We start from the raw sequence: 8,917 nt of genomic DNA, 5'->3' as shown, positions 1-8,917 counted from the left end.
TGCCTTTGGATTTCTGAACTAAACGCACCAACAAAACTGAGGTTTTTGGACATAAAGATGAACTTTATCGAACAAAACACACATTTATTGTGTAACATGAAGTCCTGTGAGTGCCATCTGATGAAGATCATCAAAGGTAAGTGATTCATTTTAATGCTATTTCTGACTTTTGTGAAGCTCTCCTTGGTTGGAAAATGGCTGTATGGGTTTCTGTTTCCAGTCGCTGAACTAACATAATCGCAGAGTGTGCTTTCGCCGTAAAGCCTTTTTGAAATCTGACACAGCGGTTGCATTAAGGAGAAGTTTATCTGTATTTGTATGTTTAACACTTGTATCTTGTATCAATGTTTATGATGAGTATTTCTGTTTTTTGATGTGGCTCTCTTTACTTTCATCGGATGTTTGTTTGAGACAATGCATTTCTGAACACAACACACCAATTTCAAATGAGGTTTTTGGACATAAAGATGAACTTTATCGAACAAAACACACATTTATTGTGTAACATGAAGTCCTGTGAGTGCCATCTGATGAAGATCATCAAAGGTTAGTGATTAATTTAATCGCTATTTCTGACTTTTATGAGACCTCTCCTTGGCTGGAAAATGACTGTATGGTTTTCTGTGACTAGGTGCTGACCTAACATAATAATTTGGTGTGCTTTCGCCGTAAAGCCTATTTGAAATCGAACACTGTGGCTGGATTTACAAGAAGGTTATCTTTAAAATGGTGTAAAATAATTTTAATTGTGGGATTTGAACCAGAAAGGTTACACACTTTGTGACAACTACTGATGTAAAAAGTGTTTCATAAAATACATTTGATTAACATATATATCACACCAAGTGACTGTTTTTTCTGATGTTCACACAGGATACCATGTTGAGACATTCTCCACATCCAGAGAGCAACAGCAGGAAGATCAGAGAGCTAAGAGGTCTCATCACTGCCCACATTGTGAAGAGATTTTCCCATTTCTATCACAGCTAAAAATACACCTAAAAATACACACAGGAGAGAAGCCTTACTCCTGCTCTGGCTGTGGAAAATGCTTCAAAACATCAACTGAGCTAAAACGTCATCAGAGAACACACACAGGAGACAAGCCGTATAACTGCTCTGAGTGTGGAACTAGTTTCTCTAAATTTTCCATCTTAAAAACACATGAACGTGTACATACAGGAGAGAAGCCTTACGTCTGCTCTGACTGTGGAAAATACTTCACAACATCAACTCATCTAAAAGTTCATCAGAGAACACACACAGGGGAGAAGCCATACTCCTGCTCTGACTGTGGAAAACTTTTTAAAACATCAAATGAGCTAAAAGTTCACCAGAGAACACACACAGGAGAGAAGCCTTTCTTCTGCTCTGACTGTGGGGCAAGTTTCGCTCAGCTGGGCACCTTAAAAACACACCAACGTATACACTCAGGAGCGAAGCCTTATTCCTGCTCTGACTGTGGAAAATGTTTTAAAACATCAAAAGAGCTAAAAGTTCATCAGAGAACACACACAGGAGAGAAGCCTTATTCCTGCTCTGACTGTGGAAAATACTTCACAACATCAACTCATCTAAAAGTTCACCAGAGAACACACACAGGAGAGAAGCCTTATTCCTGCTCTGACTGTGTAAAATGTTTTAAAACATCAAAAGAGCTAAAAGTTCATCAGAGAACACACACAGGAGAGAAGCCTTTCTTCTGCCCTGACTGTGTAAAATGTTTTAAAACATCAACTCAGCTCAAAGTTCATCAGAGAACACACACAGGAGAGAAGCCTTACGTCTGCTCTGACTGTGGAACTAGTTTCTCGCATCTTTCCAACTTAAAATCACATGAACGTATACATACAGGGGAGAAGCCATACTCCTGCTCTGACTGGGGAAAATGCTTCAAAACGTCAACTGTGCTAACAGTTCATCAGAGAACAGACACAGGAGGGAAGCCTTATTCCTGCTCTGACTGTGGAAAAAGTTTTAAAACATCAAATAAGCTTTAAGTTCACCAGCGAACACACACAGGAGAGAAGCCTTATTACTGCTCTTTTTGTGTAAAATGCTTCAAAACAGCAACGAAGCTAATAGTTCATCAGAGAAAACACGCATGAGAGAAGCCTGCTTACGTCTGCTCTGACTTTTGGTGAGTTTCTCTCACCATAGCAACTTAACACACCAATGTAGTCACACAGGAGAGAAGTCTTACTCCTGCTCTGTGGAAGGGTGGGCGTTTAACTCAAACTTCTAGCCAAAGGCTGCTGTGTTTAGAATCTCATCAAGGAGGACTGTAGCATTTTAGCTAATCAGCAACTTTGCAACTACTTACTTACTACTTTTTAGCTATTACTTAGCATGTTAGCTTAGCATGCAACTTTGCAACTACTTACTACTTTTTAGCTATTACTTAGCATGTTAGCATATCATACATATTACAAGTTCGTAACATATTGTATGAATAGCAATGCGTAAAATAACGTAAGAATTGTAATTCGTAACATACGATACTTCCTAGAAGTTGTATTATACTGAACAATTTAAACACAACAATTTCAAAGATTTATAGTTTGTATCAGGAAATCAGTCATTTTAAATAAGAGGCCATAATCTATGGATTTCACATGACTGGGCAGGGGAGAGAGAATAAAGTAGACGGCACGGGTCAAAGTAATTGATTTATGACCCTGTGTCATGATGACGTGTACATGTCCAAATATGGGCCTCCGGCCAGGCCATCCTGTTCCTGTGGTCACGTGTTAGAGGGTGTGTGTTATTTTATATCTATATTGCATCCTTTGAAGTAGTCATGGTGATTGATGTCTAGGGGCCTGGTTGAACTGGGGGGGTTGAGTGTTTGAACTTTTGAACGTGTATGTCCCCCACCCCCAGTTTTATTGCCCTTATGGTTGTTATCTGATGAAGCAGGAATGTCCTGGGGTATTGGCTGTGGCATATGCATTTTAAATATCCAGAACAAGGCCTGTCACAAATATTACCGAAGGTGGCTCCCTTCTTGTTCGGGTGGCGCTCGGCGGCCGTCGTCGCCGGTCTACTAAATCAAATCAAATCAAATCAAAACAAATTTTATTTGTCACATACACATGGTTAGCAGATGTTAATGCGAGTGTAGCGAAATGCTTGTGCTTCTAGTTCCGACAATGCAGTAATAACAAGTAATCTAACTAACAATTCCAAAACTACTGTCTTGTACACAGTGTAAGGGGATAAAGAATATGTACATAAGGATATATGAATGAGTGATGGTACAGAGCAGCATAGGCAAGATACAGTAGATGGTATCGGGTACAGTATGTACAAATGAGATGAGTATGTAAACAAAGTGGCATAGTATAGTATAAAGTGGCTAGTGATACATGTATTACATAAGGATACCGTCGATGATATAGAGTACAGTATATACGTATGCATATGAGATGAATAATGTAGGGTAAGTAACATTTATATAAGGTAGCATTGTTTAAAGTGGCTAGTGATATATTTACATCATTTCCCATCAATTCCCATTATTAAAGTGGCTGGAGTTGAGTCAGTGTCAGTGTGTTGGCAGCAGCCACTCAGTGTTAGTGGTGGCTGTTTAACAGTCTGATGGCCTTGAGATAGAAGCTGTTTTTCAGTCTCTCGGTCCCAGCTTTGATGCACCTGTACTGACCTCGCCTTCTGGATGATAGCGGGGTGAACAGGCAGTGGCTCGGGTGGTTGATGTCCTTGATGATCTTTATGGCCTTCCTGTGACATCGGGTGGTGTAGGTGTCCTGGAGGGCAGGTAGTTTGCCCCCGGTGATGCGTTGTGCAGACCTCACTACCCTCTGGAGAGCCTTACGGTTGAGGGCGGTGCAGTTGCCATACCAGGCGGTGATACAGCCCGCCAGGATGCTCTCGATTGTGCATCTGTAGAAGTTTGTGAGTGCTTTTGGTGACAAGCCGAATTTCTTCAGCCTCCTGAGGTTGAAGAGGCGCTGCTGCGCCTTCTTCACGATGCTGTCTGTGTGAGTGGACCAATTCAGTTTGTCTGTGATGTGTATGCCGAGGAACTTAAAACTTGCTACCCTCTCCACTACTGTTCCATCGATGTGGATAGGGGGGTGTTCCCTCTGCTGTTTCCTGAAGTCCACAATCATCTCCTTAGTTTTGTTGACGTTGAGTGTGAGGTTGTTTTCCTGACACCACACTCCGAGGGCCCTCACCTCCTCCCTGTAGGCCGTCTCATCGTTGTTGGTAATCAAGCCTACCACTGTTGTGTCGTCCGCAAACTTGATGATTGAGTTGGAGGCGTGCGTGGCCACGCAGTCGTGGGTGAACAGGTATTTTACTAGTATTACTAGTATTTACTAGTATTTTACCTAAGGGTACTATTTTTGTTTTTATAGTTACTCCTGTGTTGGGTATAACTATTTTGTTCCTTTGATTTTGGACATTAAAGCGTGTTTTTTCCCACATCCTTTGCTCTCTGCGCCTGACTCCACACCCATTCACTCATTGAGCGTTACAGTCTGAATATTTATGCAAATAAGGTATTCATTTGTATAAATTGACAAATATGTAAAAAACTTTTTTCACTTTGTCATTATGTGTATATTGATGAGGGGTAAAAAATGCATTTAATCAATTTTTGTATAAGCCTGAAACGTAACAATATGTGGAAAAAGTCAAGGGGTCTTGTATAATGCCCTGTATATGCTTTAAACTACAATTTAAGGATCTGAAGTGGTAAACACAAAGGCATAATGGGAAATGCATGTCCAATGGTTATCTCTGTATGAGTCACATTAAAACACTAGGTAGGGCAGTGGTTATCTGTATTAGTATTACCAACATAAAAACACCTAGGTAGAGCTGTGGTTCTCTCCGTATTAGTAATATCTCTGTATTACCCAGATTAAAACACGTAGGTAGAGCAGTGGTTCTTTACGTATTTGTATTATCTCTGTGTTTCCCACATTAAAACACCTAGGTAGAGCAGTGGTTCTCTCGGTATTAGTATTATCTCTGTATTACCCACATTAAAACACCTAGGTAGAGCAGAGAGGACAGAGCATGTGGCTTTGTAACACACAGGTGTTTCATCTCCACACTGGGATGATTTTAACAGTGCAATGCCTCTCAGGCCTCATGCCTCTCAGGTAGGAGGGTACCAGAAATAAATGAATAAAAAACACAAAACTAATGAAGGAGCACACAGGGCCACAGCACTTCAGGAACACACAGTCACCAACAATATGTCCCTGTTGTCAATACTTTCAACTGGCTCAGCTCGCTGTTACAGTACAGCACCACCAAATTCCATGTATTGAGTAACCATCTGTCTTTTGTAACCAGAAAAACGTAACATAATACTGTTTTGAGAGTCCCTGATTTATATTTACTATGTTACACCTAGTCTATGAGAGGAGGCTGCACCTAAATTATACACAGCAGGTCAAGAGGTGTGTTTTCCCTTCAGCATCTGCATGTGGCATAAGCTCACCCACCTCACAGCATGAATCTAAAATGGTTAACCTTGGCTGTGAGTGATGGGGAAAAAATCTGACTACGGCAATTACTTGAATAATTCAATGGATGTTTTGTATACAGACCTGATGAGTAAATTGTCTTGTTTTAAAAAAAAAGTGACTTCGCAATGGTGCCATCAATGGGAATTGGGCCGTGCTTCAGCTGAACTGCAGTATGGAAAATGCCCTCTGAGCACAGTGGAAAGCATGCTTACAGACTGGAAGCCTGGCCCCTTGATCCGAAAGAGCTGTAATTGCAGACCGCAATTAGGGGCGTTCTCTGATATCGGGTGTTTCATGATATCTACTTTAAACCAATTGCTGCTCCCCATTGGTCCGTGGCCGTTTCTTTTGCGTTGGGACAACAGTTGTTGACATCTGTTACATTGTAGCTAACCCTAACCCTTTTCCTAACCTTAACCTCAGTCTCCTAACCTGCCACGGTAATTCACCTAAATTGCCACTTTAATTATCCTAACCTGTAAGGGGCACACTCCAACACTCAGACATAGTCTGCGTTCCTAAATTCGCTCTGGCTATATACTCCGATTTCAGACCACTCTCGTCTGAGTGCCAGAGGGAAGAATAATTGATGAAAAACAAACGCTCAACACCCCTTGAATACCGCCGGTGTCAGTAAGTGTCGTCAAAAAATGCTTTATTAAATTGTTGCCTGAAGCACAGTTAAAGTCACCAATGCTCTCTGGATAACATGAACACAGCCTAACCAGCTCTGCTAAGGCGAGTAAAATGGTCAGAGTTCTCTCATTTGTACTGAAAGTAGCTAGCAAGCTAGCCAATGTTAACCAGTTATCTTGGATACTTGACTGCCGTTGTGAGGTCAGAACGCTTGAATCAACCCTCCTCCTCCGCCAGAGCGTCCAGTGTGGCTCTGAACGCTCCGAGAGCGATACGAACTGACAGTCTGACAACGCTCTGAATTTACGAACGACCAAGCGCACTCTGGCACTCCAGATTGAATTTAAGACCACATCCATAATTAAAAAATAAAGTATTTGTGTTTGGTGAGTCCGCCAAATCAGATGCAGTAGGGATGCGCGAATTTAAATGTTATCCTGTCCTGCTAATCATTCGAAATGTAACGAGAACTTTTGGGTGTCAGGGAAAATGTATGGAGTTGAAAGTACATTATTTTCTTTCGGAATGTAGTGGAGTAGAAGTTGTCAAAAAATATATCAAAAGTACAGATACCCCCAAAAACTACTGATGTGGCACTTAAAACATTTGTACTTAAGTACTTTACACCACTGATTGCAGGGAATACTGACTGAAGATGTTCCTCCCTACGAGGCCCATGAGACTGTGTAGGGATGTGATTTGAATAGGACTGTGACTGAACGAGTGGGATGTTGTTATTTATCTATTTTTGTATTTTGTTTTGACGTCGTTGTTCCCCCTCCCCTTTTCCGTAAAGGAAATGTATTTTCTTCTACAGTTTATTAACCTTACAGTAGGTGGCGGCAGACACGTTATATTTGTGTAAATGTCAGTATACCAGAGAAGAAGATGACGCTGCTGCGCTATAGTAGTGGGGAACAGGAAGTTCCGGGTCGAAACGACAGAACTGTGTTGTGAAGTCGATAGTGGTTGTGTCCGTTTGTAATGTACCATTGTAGGTATGTAATAGCATGTTTAAACTTTCTAATGTCGAGAGAATATATAACACGATAGGTAACAAATCCGTCAATGTATTATCACGTTTGGTAAAGGATTTAATTGTATGTGTTATTTGGGGTCAAACCGAGTGAGTGAAGAACGTGTTAAAAAAATTTACGTAAAACGTGTAAAGAAATATTTTACAAGTCACATAGATAGACTTTGGGTTTGTCTGAGTGTATGTACATAATTTCGTTAAAGTCATTTCATAAAGATTCCACTGATTTGAGTTCGTTTTTACATGTTCTTGGTTTTGTGTAAAATGTTTATGAGCTGGTAAATAGCCTCGGCCGAACCATCCTGTTCTCGCGAGTTTACATACACTGTTTCGTTAATGAAAGCTCGCGAGATCGAGATGGTTCGGACGAGGCAAGTCAAATGGCGGGAACGATTTCGGTCGTCTTTCTATGAGTTTATTCGTGGTGAAATGGCGACATGAGGCTGTGTGATAGCTTCCCTCTATTTTGACACTAACTGAAGTTATCCTTCACCATTTGGAGAGAGAGGCCAACTGCATGGAATGGCGTCGATTAATGCGGATGAATCGGAGCACGTGTCAAACTCATTCCATGGAGGACCAAGTGTCTGCGAGTAATAATGTGTTAGAGTGGAAAGTTGGGATGGTGTTTGAGGAGACCACAGGGCCTCATTTACACCCTGATTAACCAAGGCCATAAAAAGAGGTGAAGTTAAACTGGGATGCAGCTGTGTAAATGAGAACTTGTTCTGAACGAGCCTACCTGGTTAAGTAAAGGTGAAATAAAACATTGAAAGTGGTAGATTGTTAATATCTTGTGCTGGTCAGGTTCAGCAAGGGAAGATTTTTCAATTGGAAAATCATAATGGGACAAAGTGCACTTATGTTGTACAATTTAAAATGTGTACTTAGTGTCTAATGTGAATGAATGTATTGTCAGGGATTATCTACCTGATCTACTGAAATAAGATAATTGAACAAGAAAAACAAGAAAATATTTTTACAGAATAAAGTGCCAGAACTGTCAAGAAAATAACTTTTGTGTCCGTTTGTCTTTATTACTACAGACCGACTCAGATTAAGTCTGAGGCCGTTAACATCAACAGTGAGGACAATCCCAGCCTGCCACTCTCCTTCCACACTGAGTAGGAACCTACAGTCACTGGGTCCTGATTGTGACAGTGGAGCCCAGTTTGCTCTGCAGGATCCAGAGATGGCATCAGTGAAGCTGGAAGACTGCAGTCAAACACTGGAGCTGAATGTCAACATTAAAGATGAAGAGGAAGAGGAGGAGAAGATTAGGACAACTGTTAGTCATGGTAAGAGCTGTTTCTATCTATAAGTTATCTTCATGTATTAGACCTCCATAAGTTATGACCAGTCTATTGCTAGGTTTAATTCTGTAATTCTGACATCACACATCCCTGAACAACTCAAGACTTCACAGCGAAGCAAAAACTATTTAAACTTGTAACGCCTGCCTTTGCCCACACATTGTCTCAAGAACTTTGAAAATGTTTAATACCCTCAATCACCAAGTTAGGCATACCTCATTTCAAAATAGGCCATGGCATCATCACTGTCAATATTGAATTATAATTTGTTTGCTGCACAGAATATCAGATCTCAACAACGATTGGAGAAGTGTTGAACATAACCAGTAGACGACCACATCCTGATGATTTATATCTGATGCATATATTTAATATGTATATATAATTAAGATTTTATAGATCAATTTGTAGAAACATCTCAAGGA

The sequence above is a fragment of the Oncorhynchus clarkii genome, chromosome 18 (genome assembly GCF_045791955.1).
Source record: "Oncorhynchus clarkii lewisi isolate Uvic-CL-2024 chromosome 18, UVic_Ocla_1.0, whole genome shotgun sequence".
Lineage (NCBI taxonomy): Eukaryota > Metazoa > Chordata > Actinopteri > Salmoniformes > Salmonidae > Oncorhynchus > Oncorhynchus clarkii.
Note: the sequence above shows the minus strand (reverse complement) of the source record.